Source organism: Corythoichthys intestinalis, chromosome 5, assembly GCF_030265065.1.
Source record: "Corythoichthys intestinalis isolate RoL2023-P3 chromosome 5, ASM3026506v1, whole genome shotgun sequence".
In the NCBI taxonomy this organism is placed as follows: domain Eukaryota; kingdom Metazoa; phylum Chordata; class Actinopteri; order Syngnathiformes; family Syngnathidae; genus Corythoichthys; species Corythoichthys intestinalis.
In genome coordinates this window covers 28699671-28713100 of record NC_080399.1, presented here as the reverse complement: position 1 = coordinate 28713100, position 13430 = coordinate 28699671, and positions in this window count along the sequence as shown.

Sequence of the window (13430 nt, the reverse complement as noted above, 5' to 3'; positions counted from 1 at the left end):
AATGGACTTTTCTCAAAAGTCAACTTTTTGGGCATATTTGGGCTCTGCCGAGAGTCCTGACATGTTTTTAGAACGTTTCCCGGCGCTCCTTGGCCCAAAAGTGTTTTTTGACCGTTTTTGAAATTTTGAAAAATGCGTAAGTACCCCCCCTTACAAAAAAGTCAAAAATTGACTTTTCTCAAAAGTCAACTTTTTGGGCATATTTAGGCTCCGCCGAGAGTCCTGACATGTTTTTAGAACGTTTCCTGGCGCTCCTTGGCGAAAAAAATTATTTTTGACCGTTTTTGAAATTTTGAAAAATGCGTAAGTACCCCCCCTTACAAAAAAGTCAAAAATGGACTTTTCTCAAAAGTCAACTTTTTGGGCATATTTAGGCTCTGCCGAGAGTCCTGACATTTTTTTAGAACGTTTCCCGGCGCTCCTTGGCCCAAAAGTGATTTTTGACCGATTTTGAAATTTTGAAAAATGCGTAAGTACCCCCCCTTACAAAAAAGTCAAAAATGGACTTTTCTCAAAAGTCAACTTTTTTGGCATATTTGGGCTCTGCCGAGAGTCCTGACATGTTTTTAGAACGTTTCCCGGCGCTCCTTGGCACAAACGTTTTGTTTGACCGTTTTTGAAATTTTGAAAAATGCGTAAGTACCCCCCCTTACAAAAAAGTCAAAAATTGACTTTTCTCAAAAGTCAACTTTTTGGGCATAATTGGGTTGTGCCGAGAGTCCTGACATGTTTTTGGAACGTTTCCCGGCGCTCCTTGGCGAAAAAATGTTTTTTTACCGTTTTTGAAATTTTGAAAAATGCGTAAGTACCCCCCCTTACAAAAAAGTCAAATATGGACTTTTCTCAAAAGTCAACTTTTTTGGCATATTTAGGCTCTGCCGAGAGTCCTGACATGTTTTTAGAACGTTTCCTGGCGCTCCTTGGCGAAAAGTGTTTTTTGACCGTTTTTGAAATTTTGAAAAATGCGTAAGTACCCCCCCTTACAAAAAAGTCAAAAATGGACTTTTCTCAAAAGTCAACTTTTTTGGCATATTTGGGCTCTGCCGAGAGTCCTGACATGTTTTTAGAACGTTTCCTGGCGCTCCTTGGCCCAAAAGTGTTTTTGACCGTTTTTGAAATTTTGAAAAATGCGTAAGTACCCCCCCTTACAAAAAAGTCAAAAATGGACTTTTCTCAAAAGTCAACTTTTTGGGCATATTTGGGCTCTGCCGAGAGTCCTGACATGTTTTTAGAACGTTTCCCAGCGCTCCTTGGCCCAAAAGTGATTTTTGACCGTTTTTGAAATTTTGAAAAATGCGTAAGTACCCCCCCTTACAAAAAAGTCAAAAATGGACTTTTCTCAAAAGTCAACTTTTTGGGCATATTTAGGCTCTGCCGAGAGTCCTGACATGTTTTTAGAACGTTTCCCGGCGCTCCTTGGCCCAAAAGTGTTTTTTGACCGTTTTTGAAATTTTGAAAAATGCGTAAGTACCCCCCCTTACAAAAAAGTCAAAAACTGACTTTTATCAAACTTAATTTTTTTTGGTATATTTGGGCTTTGCCAAGAGTCCTGACATGTTTTTGGAACGTTTCCCGGCGCTCCTTGGCCCAAAAGTGTTTTTTGACCGTTTTTGAAATTTTGAAAAATGCGTAAGTACCCCCCCTTAAAAAAAAGTCAAAAATGGACTTTTTACTAAAGTCAACTCTTTTGGCCTATTTGGGCTTTGCCGAGAGTCCTGACATGTTTTTAGAACGTTTCCTGGCCCTCCTTGGCGAAAAAATGATTTTTGACCGTTTTTGAAATTTTGAAAAAAAGCGTAAGTACCCCCCCTTACAAAAAAGTAACAAATTGACTTTTCTCAAAAGTCAACTGTTTTGGCCTATTTGGGCTATGCCGAGAGTCCTGACATGTTTTTAGAACGTTTCCTGGCGCTCCTTGGCGAAAAAATGATTTTTGACCGTTTTTGAAATTTTGCAAAATGCGTAAGTACCCCCCCTTACAAAAAAGTCAAAAATTGAATTTTCTCAAAAGTCAACTTTTTGGGCATAATTGGGTTGTGCCGAGAGTCCTGACATGTTTTTGGAACGTTTCCCGGCGCTCCTTGGCGAAAAAATGATTTTTTACCGTTTTTGAAATTTTGAAAAATGCGTAAGTACCCCCCCTTACAAAAAAGTCAAAAATGGACTTTTCTCAAAAGTCAACTTTTTGGGCATATTTAGGCTCTGCCGAGAGTCCTGACATGTTTTTAGAACGTTTCCTGGCGCTCCTTGGCGAAAAAATGATTTTTGACCGTTTTTGAAATTTTGAAAAATGCGTAAGTACCCCCCCTTACAAAAAAGTCAAAAATGGACTTTTCTCAAAAGTCAACTTTTTGGGCATATTTAGGCTCTGCCGAGAGTCCTGACATGTTTTTAGAACGTTTCCTGGCACTCCTTGGCGAAAAAATGATTTTTGACCGTTTTTGAAATTTTGAAAAATGCGTAAGTACCCCCCCTTACAAAAAAGTCAAAAATTGACTTTTCTCAAAAGTCAACTTTTTGGGCATATTTGGGCTCTGCCGAGAGTCCTGACATGTTTTTAGAACGTTTCCTGGCGCTCCTTGGCCCAAAAGTGTTTTTTGACTGTTTTTGAAATTTTGAAAAAAAGCTTAAGTACCCCCCCTTACAAAAAAGTCAAAAATATACTTTTCTCAAAAGTCAACTTTTTTGGCATATTTGGGCTGTGCCGAGAGTCCTGACATGTTTTTAGAACGTTTCCCGGCGCTCCTTGGCCCAAAAGTGATTTTTGACCGTTTTTGAAATTTTGAAAAATGCGTAAGTACCCCCCCTTACAAAAAAGTCAAAAATGGACTTTTCTCAAAAGTCAACTTTTTGGGCATATTTAGGCTCTGCCGAGAGTCCTGACATGTTTTTAGAACGTTTCCTGGCGCTCCTTGGCGAAAAGTGTTTTTTGACCGTTTTTGAAATTTTGAAAAATGCGTAAGTACCCCCCCTTACAAAAAAGTCAAAAATGGACTTTTCTCAAAAGTCAACTTTTTGGGCATATTTAGGCTCTGCCGAGAGTCCTGACATGTTTTTAGAACGTTTCCTGGCGCTCCTTGGCGAAAAAATGATTTTTGACCGTTTTTGAAATTTTGAAAAATGCGTAAGTACCCCCCCTTACAAAAAAGTCAAAAATGGACTTTTCTCAAAAGTCAACTGTTTTGGCCTATTTGGGCTGTGCCGAGAGTCCTGACATTTTTTTAGAACGTTTCCCGGCGCTCCTTGGCCCAAAAGTGATTTTTGACCGTTTTTGAAATTTTGAAAAATGCGTAAGTACCCCCCCTTACAAAAAAGTCAAAAATGGACTTTTCTCAAAAGTCAACTTTTTGGGCATATTTAGGCTCTGCCGAGAGTCCTGACATTTTTTTAGAACGTTTCCCGGCGCTCCTTGGCCCAAAAGTGATTTTTGACCGTTTTTGAAATTTTGAAAAATGCGTAAGTACCCCCCCTTACAAAAAAGTCAAAAATGGACTTTTCTCAAAAGTCAACTTTTTTGGCATATTTGGGCTCTGCCGAGAGTCCTGACATGTTTTTAGAACGTTTCCCGGCGCTCCTTGGCACAAACGTTTTGTTTGACCGTTTTTGAAATTTTGAAAAATGCGTAAGTACCCCCCCTTACAAAAAAGTCAAAAATGGACTTTTCTCAAAAGTCAACTTTTTTGGCATATTTGGGCTCTGCCGAGAGTCCTGACATGTTTTTAGAACGTTTCCCGGCGCTCCTTGGCCCAAAAGTGTTTTTTGACCGTTTTTGAAATTTTGAAAAATGCGTAAGTACCCCGCCTTACAAAAAAGTCAAAAATGGACTTTTCTCAAAAGTCAACTTTTTGGGCATATTTAGGCTCTGCCGAGAATCCTGACATGTTTTTAGAACGTTTCCTGGCGCTCCTTAGCGAAAAAATTATTTTTGACCGTTTTTGAAATTTTGAAAAATGCGTAAGTACCCCCCCTTACAAAAAAGTCAAAAATGGACTTTTCTCAAAAGTCAACTGTTTTGGCCTATTTGGGCTGTGCCGAGAGTCCTGACATGTTTTTAGAACGTTTCCTGGCGCTCCTTGGCGAAAAAATGATTTTTGACCGTTTTTGAAATTTTGCAAAATGCGTAAGTACCCCCCCTTACAAAAAAGTCAAAAATTGACTTTTCTCAAAAGTCAACTTTTTGGGCATAATTGGGTTGTGCCGAGAGTCCTGACATGTTTTTGGAACGTTTCCCGGCGCTCCTTGGCGAAAAAATGATTTTTTACCGTTTTTGAAATTTTGAAAAATGCGTAAGTACCCCCCCTTACAAAAAAGTCAAATATGGACTTTTCTCAAAAGTCAACTTTTTTGGCATATTTAGGCTCTGCCGAGAGTCCTGACATGTTTTTAGAACGTTTCCTGGCGCTCCTTGGCGAAAAGTGTTTTTTGACCGTTTTTGAAATTTTGAAAAATGCGTAAGTACCCCCCCTTACAAAAAAGTCAAAAATGGACTTTTCTCAAAAGTCAACTTTTTTGGCATATTTGGGCTCTGCCGAGAGTCCTGACATGTTTTTAGAACGTTTCCTGGCGCTCCTTGGCCCAAAAGTGTTTTTGACCGTTTTTGAAATTTTGAAAAATGCGTAAGTACCCCCCCTTACAAAAAAGTCAAAAATGGACTTTTCTCAAAAGTCAACTTTTTGGGCATATTTGGGCTCTGCCGAGAGTCCTGACATGTTTTTAGAACGTTTCCCAGCGCTCCTTGGCCCAAAAGTGATTTTTGACCGTTTTTGAAATTTTGAAAAATGCGTAAGTACCCCCCCTTACAAAAAATTCAAAAATGGACTTTTCTCAAAAGTCAACTTTTTGGGCATATTTAGGCTCTGCCGAGAGTCCTGACATGTTTTTAGAACGTTTCCCGGCGCTCCTTGGCCCAAAAGTGTTTTTTGACCGTTTTTTAAATTTTGAAAAATGCGTAAGTACCCCCCCTTACAAAAAAGTCAAAAATGGACTTTTCTCAAAAGTCAACTTTTTGGGCATATTTAGGCTCTGCCGAGAGTCCTGACATGTTTTTAGAACGTTTCCTGGCGCTCCTTGGTGAAAAAATGATTTTTGACCGTTTTTGAAATTTTGAAAAATGCGTAAGTACCCCCCCTTACAAAAAAGTCAAAAATGGACTTTTCTCAAAAGTCAACTTTTTGGGCATATTTAGGCTCTGCCGAGAGTCCTGACATTTTTTAGAACGTTTCCTGGCGCTCCTTGGCGAAAAAATGATTTTTGACCGTTTTTGAAATTTTGAAAAATGCGTAAGTACCCCCCCTTACAAAAAAGTCAAAAATGGACTTTTCTCAAAAGTCAACTTTTTGGGCATATTTAGGCTCTGCCGAGAGTCCTGACATGTTTTTAGAAAGTTTCCTGGCGCTCCTTGGCGAAAAAATGATTTTTGACCGTTTTTGAAATTTTGAAAAATGCGTAAGTACCCCCCCTTACAAAAAAGTCAAAAATGGACTTTTCTCAAAAGTCAACTTTTTGGGCATATTTGGGCTCTGCCGAGAGTCCTGACATGTTTTTAGAACGTTTCCCGGCGCTCCTTGGCCCAAAAGTGTTTTTTGACCGTTTTTGAAATTTTGAAAAATGCGTAAGTACCCCCCCTTACAAAAAAGTCAAAAATTGACTTTTCTCAAAAGTCAACTTTTTGGGCATATTTAGGCTCCGCCGAGAGTCCTGACATGTTTTTAGAACGTTTCCTGGCGCTCCTTGGCGAAAAAAATTATTTTTGACCGTTTTTGAAATTTTGAAAAATGCGTAAGTACCCCCCCCTTACAAAAAAGTCAAAAATGGACTTTTCTCAAAAGTCAACTTTTTGGGCATATTTAGGCTCTGCCGAGAGTCCTGACATTTTTTTAGAACGTTTCCCGGCGCTCCTTGGCCCAAAAGTGATTTTTGACCGATTTTGAAATTTTGAAAAATGCGTAAGTACCCCCCCTTACAAAAAAGTCAAAAATGGACTTTTCTCAAAAGTCAACTTTTTTGGCATATTTGGGCTCTGCCGAGAGTCCTGACATGTTTTTAGAACGTTTCCCGGCGCTCCTTGGCACAAACGTTTTGTTTGACCGTTTTTGAAATTTTGAAAAATGCGTAAGTACCCCCCCTTACAAAAAAGTCAAAAATTGACTTTTCTCAAAAGTCAACTTTTTGGGCATAATTGGGTTGTGCCGAGAGTCCTGACATGTTTTTGGAACGTTTCCCGGCGCTCCTTGGCGAAAAAATGTTTTTTTACCGTTTTTGAAATTTTGAAAAATGCGTAAGTACCCCCCCTTACAAAAAAGTCAAATATGGACTTTTCTCAAAAGTCAACTTTTTTGGCATATTTAGGCTCTGCCGAGAGTCCTGACATGTTTTTAGAACGTTTCCTGGCGCTCCTTGGCGAAAAGTGTTTTTTGACCGTTTTTGAAATTTTGAAAAATGCGTAAGTACCCCCCCTTACAAAAAAGTCAAAAATGGACTTTTCTCAAAAGTCAACTTTTTTGGCATATTTGGGCTCTGCCGAGAGTCCTGACATGTTTTTAGAACGTTTCCTGGCGCTCCTTGGCCCAAAAGTGTTTTTGACCGTTTTTGAAATTTTGAAAAATGCGTAAGTACCCCCCCTTACAAAAAAGTCAAAAATGGACTTTTCTCAAAAGTCAACTTTTTGGGCATATTTGGGCTCTGCCGAGAGTCCTGACATGTTTTTAGAACGTTTCCCAGCGCTCCTTGGCCCAAAAGTGATTTTTGACCGTTTTTGAAATTTTGAAAAATGCGTAAGTACCCCCCCTTACAAAAAAGTCAAAAATGGACTTTTCTCAAAAGTCAACTTTTTGGGCATATTTAGGCTCTGCCGAGAGTCCTGACATGTTTTTAGAACGTTTCCCGGCGCTCCTTGGCCCAAAAGTGTTTTTTGACCGTTTTTGAAATTTTGAAAAATGCGTAAGTACCCCCCCTTACAAAAAAGTCAAAAACTGACTTTTATCAAACTTAAATTTTTTTGGTATATTTGGGCTTTGCCAAGAGTCCTGACATGTTTTTGGAACGTTTCCCGGCGCTCCTTGGCCCAAAAGTGTTTTTTGACCGTTTTTGAAATTTTGAAAAATGCGTAAGTACCCCCCCTTAAAAAAAAGTCAAAAATGGACTTTTTACTAAAGTCAACTCTTTTGGCCTATTTGGGCTTTGCCGAGAGTCCTGACATGTTTTTAGAACGTTTCCTGGCCCTCCTTGGCGAAAAAATGATTTTTGACCGTTTTTGAAATTTTGAAAAAAAGCGTAAGTACCCCCCCTTACAAAAAAGTAACAAATTGACTTTTCTCAAAAGTCAACTGTTTTGGCCTATTTGGGCTATGCCGAGAGTCCTGACATGTTTTTAGAACGTTTCCTGGCGCTCCTTGGCGAAAAAATGATTTTTGACCGTTTTTGAAATTTTGCAAAATGCGAAAGTACCCCCCCTTACAAAAAAGTCAAAAATTGAATTTTCTCAAAAGTCAACTTTTTGGGCATAATTGGGTTGTGCCGAGAGTCCTGACATGTTTTTGGAACGTTTCCCGGCGCTCCTTGGCGAAAAAATGATTTTTTACCGTTTTTGAAATTTTGAAAAATGCGTAAGTACCCCCCCTTACAAAAAAGTCAAATATGGACTTTTCTCAAAAGTCAACTTTTTTGGCATATTTAGGCTCTGCCGAGAGTCCTGACATGTTTTTAGAACGTTTCCTGGCGCTCCTTGGCGAAAAAGTGTTTTTTGACCGTTTTTGAAATTTTGAAAAATGCGTAAGTACCCCCCCTTACAAAAAAGTCAAAAATGGACTTTTCTCAAAAGTCAATTTTTTGGGCATATTTAGGCTCTGCCGAGAGTCCTGACATGTTTTTAGAAAGTTTCCCGGCGCTCCTTGGCCCAAAAGTGTTTTTTGACCGTTTTTGAAATTTTGAAAAATGCGTAAGTACCCCCCCTTACAAAAAAGTCAAAAATGGACTTTTCTCAAAAGTCAACTTTTTGGGCATATTTAGGCTCTGCCGAGAGTCCTGACATGTTTTTAGAACGTTTCCTGGCGCTCCTTGGCGAAAAAATGATTTTTGACCGTTTTTGAAATTTTGAAAAATGCGTAAGTACCCCCCCTTACAAAAAAGTCAAAAATGGACTTTTCTCAAAAGTCAACTTTTTGGGCATATTTAGGCTCTGCCGAGAGTCCTGACATGTTTTTAGAACGTTTCCCGGCGCTCCTTGGCCCAAAAGTGTTTTTTGACCGTTTTTGAAATTTTGAAAAATGCGTAAGTACCCCCCCTTACAAAAAAGTCAAAAACTGACTTTTATCAAACTTAATTTTTTTTGGTATATTTGGGCTTTGCCAAGAGTCCTGACATGTTTTTGGAACGTTTCCCGGCGCTCCTTGGCCCAAAAGTGTTTTTTGACCGTTTTTGAAATTTTGAAAAATGCGTAAGTACCCCCCCTTAAAAAAAAGTCAAAAATGGACTTTTTACTAAAGTCAACTCTTTTGGCCTATTTGGGCTTTGCCGAGAGTCCTGACATGTTTTTAGAACGTTTCCTGGCCCTCCTTGGCGAAAAAATGATTTTTGACCGTTTTTGAAATTTTGAAAAAAAGCGTAAGTACCCCCCCTTACAAAAAAGTAACAAATTGACTTTTCTCAAAAGTCAACTGTTTTGGCCTATTTGGGCTATGCCGAGAGTCCTGACATGTTTTTAGAACGTTTCCTGGCGCTCCTTGGCGAAAAAATGATTTTTGACCGTTTTTGAAATTTTGCAAAATGCGTAAGTACCCCCCCTTACAAAAAAGTCAAAAATTGAATTTTCTCAAAAGTCAACTTTTTGGGCATAATTGGGTTGTGCCGAGAGTCCTGACATGTTTTTGGAACGTTTCCCGGCGCTCCTTGGCGAAAAAATGATTTTTTACCGTTTTTGAAATTTTGAAAAATGCGTAAGTACCCCCCCTTACAAAAAAGTCAAATATGGACTTTTCTCAAAAGTCAACTTTTTTGGCATATTTAGGCTCTGCCGAGAGTCCTGACATGTTTTTAGAACGTTTCCTGGCGCTCCTTGGCGAAAAAGTGTTTTTTGACCGTTTTTGAAATTTTGAAAAATGCGTAAGTACCCCCCCTTACAAAAAAGTCAAAAATGGACTTTTCTCAAAAGTCAATTTTTTGGGCATATTTAGGCTCTGCCGAGAGTCCTGACATGTTTTTAGAAAGTTTCCCGGCGCTCCTTGGCCCAAAAGTGTTTTTTGACCGTTTTTGAAATTTTGAAAAATGCGTAAGTACCCCCCCTTACAAAAAAGTCAAAAATGGACTTTTCTCAAAAGTCAACTTTTTGGGCATATTTAGGCTCTGCCGAGAGTCCTGACATGTTTTTAGAACGTTTCCTGGCGCTCCTTGGCGAAAAAATGATTTTTGACCGTTTTTGAAATTTTGAAAAATGCGTAAGTACCCCCCCCTTACAAAAAAGTCAAAAATGGACTTTTCTCAAAAGTCAACTTTTTGGGCATATTTAGGCTCTGCCGAGAGTCCTGACATTTTTTTAGAACGTTTCCCGGCGCTCCTTGGCCCAAAAGTGATTTTTGACCGATTTTGAAATTTTGAAAAATGCGTAAGTACCCCCCCTTACAAAAAAGTCAAAAATGGACTTTTCTCAAAAGTCAACTTTTTTGGCATATTTGGGCTCTGCCGAGAGTCCTGACATGTTTTTAGAACGTTTCCCGGCGCTCCTTGGCACAAACGTTTTGTTTGACCGTTTTTGAAATTTTGAAAAATGCGTAAGTACCCCCCCTTACAAAAAAGTCAAAAATTGACTTTTCTCAAAAGTCAACTTTTTGGGCATAATTGGGTTGTGCCGAGAGTCCTGACATGTTTTTGGAACGTTTCCCGGCGCTCCTTGGCGAAAAAATGTTTTTTTACCGTTTTTGAAATTTTGAAAAATGCGTAAGTACCCCCCCTTACAAAAAAGTCAAATATGGACTTTTCTCAAAAGTCAACTTTTTTGGCATATTTAGGCTCTGCCGAGAGTCCTGACATGTTTTTAGAACGTTTCCTGGCGCTCCTTGGCGAAAAGTGTTTTTTGACCGTTTTTGAAATTTTGAAAAATGCGTAAGTACCCCCCCTTACAAAAAAGTCAAAAATGGACTTTTCTCAAAAGTCAACTTTTTTGGCATATTTGGGCTCTGCCGAGAGTCCTGACATGTTTTTAGAACGTTTCCTGGCGCTCCTTGGCCCAAAAGTGTTTTTGACCGTTTTTGAAATTTTGAAAAATGCGTAAGTACCCCCCCTTACAAAAAAGTCAAAAATGGACTTTTCTCAAAAGTCAACTTTTTGGGCATATTTGGGCTCTGCCGAGAGTCCTGACATGTTTTTAGAACGTTTCCCAGCGCTCCTTGGCCCAAAAGTGATTTTTGACCGTTTTTGAAATTTTGAAAAATGCGTAAGTACCCCCCCTTACAAAAAAGTCAAAAATGGACTTTTCTCAAAAGTCAACTTTTTGGGCATATTTAGGCTCTGCCGAGAGTCCTGACATGTTTTTAGAACGTTTCCCGGCGCTCCTTGGCCCAAAAGTGTTTTTTGACCGTTTTTGAAATTTTGAAAAATGCGTAAGTACCCCCCCTTACAAAAAAGTCAAAAACTGACTTTTATCAAACTTAAATTTTTTTGGTATATTTGGGCTTTGCCAAGAGTCCTGACATGTTTTTGGAACGTTTCCCGGCGCTCCTTGGCCCAAAAGTGTTTTTTGACCGTTTTTGAAATTTTGAAAAATGCGTAAGTACCCCCCCTTAAAAAAAAGTCAAAAATGGACTTTTTACTAAAGTCAACTCTTTTGGCCTATTTGGGCTTTGCCGAGAGTCCTGACATGTTTTTAGAACGTTTCCTGGCCCTCCTTGGCGAAAAAATGATTTTTGACCGTTTTTGAAATTTTGAAAAAAAGCGTAAGTACCCCCCCTTACAAAAAAGTAACAAATTGACTTTTCTCAAAAGTCAACTGTTTTGGCCTATTTGGGCTATGCCGAGAGTCCTGACATGTTTTTAGAACGTTTCCTGGCGCTCCTTGGCGAAAAAATGATTTTTGACCGTTTTTGAAATTTTGCAAAATGCGAAAGTACCCCCCCTTACAAAAAAGTCAAAAATTGAATTTTCTCAAAAGTCAACTTTTTGGGCATAATTGGGTTGTGCCGAGAGTCCTGACATGTTTTTGGAACGTTTCCCGGCGCTCCTTGGCGAAAAAATGATTTTTTACCGTTTTTGAAATTTTGAAAAATGCGTAAGTACCCCCCCTTACAAAAAAGTCAAATATGGACTTTTCTCAAAAGTCAACTTTTTTGGCATATTTAGGCTCTGCCGAGAGTCCTGACATGTTTTTAGAACGTTTCCTGGCGCTCCTTGGCGAAAAAGTGTTTTTTGACCGTTTTTGAAATTTTGAAAAATGCGTAAGTACCCCCCCTTACAAAAAAGTCAAAAATGGACTTTTCTCAAAAGTCAATTTTTTGGGCATATTTAGGCTCTGCCGAGAGTCCTGACATGTTTTTAGAAAGTTTCCCGGCGCTCCTTGGCCCAAAAGTGTTTTTTGACCGTTTTTGAAATTTTGAAAAATGCGTAAGTACCCCCCCTTACAAAAAAGTCAAAAATGGACTTTTCTCAAAAGTCAACTTTTTGGGCATATTTAGGCTCTGCCGAGAGTCCTGACATGTTTTTAGAACGTTTCCTGGCGCTCCTTGGCGAAAAAATGATTTTTGACCGTTTTTGAAATTTTGAAAAATGCGTAAGTACCCCCCCTTACAAAAAAGTCAAAAATGGACTTTTCTCAAAAGTCAACTTTTTGGGCATATTTAGGCTCTGCCGAGAGTCCTGACATGTTTTTAGAACGTTTCCCGGCGCTCCTTGGCCCAAAAGTGTTTTTTGACCGTTTTTGAAATTTTGAAAAATGCGTAAGTACCCCCCCTTACAAAAAAGTCAAAAACTGACTTTTATCAAACTTAATTTTTTTTGGTATATTTGGGCTTTGCCAAGAGTCCTGACATGTTTTTGGAACGTTTCCCGGCGCTCCTTGGCCCAAAAGTGTTTTTTGACCGTTTTTGAAATTTTGAAAAATGCGTAAGTACCCCCCCTTAAAAAAAAGTCAAAAATGGACTTTTTACTAAAGTCAACTCTTTTGGCCTATTTGGGCTTTGCCGAGAGTCCTGACATGTTTTTAGAACGTTTCCTGGCCCTCCTTGGCGAAAAAATGATTTTTGACCGTTTTTGAAATTTTGAAAAAAAGCGTAAGTACCCCCCCTTACAAAAAAGTAACAAATTGACTTTTCTCAAAAGTCAACTGTTTTGGCCTATTTGGGCTATGCCGAGAGTCCTGACATGTTTTTAGAACGTTTCCTGGCGCTCCTTGGCGAAAAAATGATTTTTGACCGTTTTTGAAATTTTGCAAAATGCGTAAGTACCCCCCCTTACAAAAAAGTCAAAAATTGAATTTTCTCAAAAGTCAACTTTTTGGGCATAATTGGGTTGTGCCGAGAGTCCTGACATGTTTTTGGAACGTTTCCCGGCGCTCCTTGGCGAAAAAATGATTTTTTACCGTTTTTGAAATTTTGAAAAATGCGTAAGTACCCCCCCTTACAAAAAAGTCAAATATGGACTTTTCTCAAAAGTCAACTTTTTTGGCATATTTAGGCTCTGCCGAGAGTCCTGACATGTTTTTAGAACGTTTCCTGGCGCTCCTTGGCGAAAAAGTGTTTTTTGACCGTTTTTGAAATTTTGAAAAATGCGTAAGTACCCCCCCTTACAAAAAAGTCAAAAATGGACTTTTCTCAAAAGTCAATTTTTTGGGCATATTTAGGCTCTGCCGAGAGTCCTGACATGTTTTTAGAAAGTTTCCCGGCGCTCCTTGGCCCAAAAGTGTTTTTTGACCGTTTTTGAAATTTTGAAAAATGCGTAAGTACCCCCCCTTACAAAAAAGTCAAAAATGGACTTTTCTCAAAAGTCAACTTTTTGGGCATATTTAGGCTCTGCCGAGAGTCCTGACATGTTTTTAGAACGTTTCCTGGCGCTCCTTGGCGAAAAAATGATTTTTGACCGTTTTTGAAATTTTGAAAAATGCGTAAGTACCCCCCCTTACAAAAAAGTCAAAAATGGACTTTTCTCAAAAGTCAACTTTTTGGGCATATTTAGGCTCTGCCGAGAGTCCTGACATGTTTTTAGAACGTTTCCTGGCACTCCTTGGCGAAAAAATGATTTTTGACCGTTTTTGAAATTTTGAAAAATGCGTAAGTACCCCCCCTTACAAAAAAGTCAAAAATTGACTTTTCTCAAAAGTCAACTTTTTGGGCATATTTGGGCTCTGCCGAGAGTCCTGACATGTTTTTAGAACGTTTCCTGGCGCTCCTTGGCCCAAAAGTGTTTTTTGACTGTTTTTGAAATTTTGAAAAAAAGCTTAAGTACCCCCC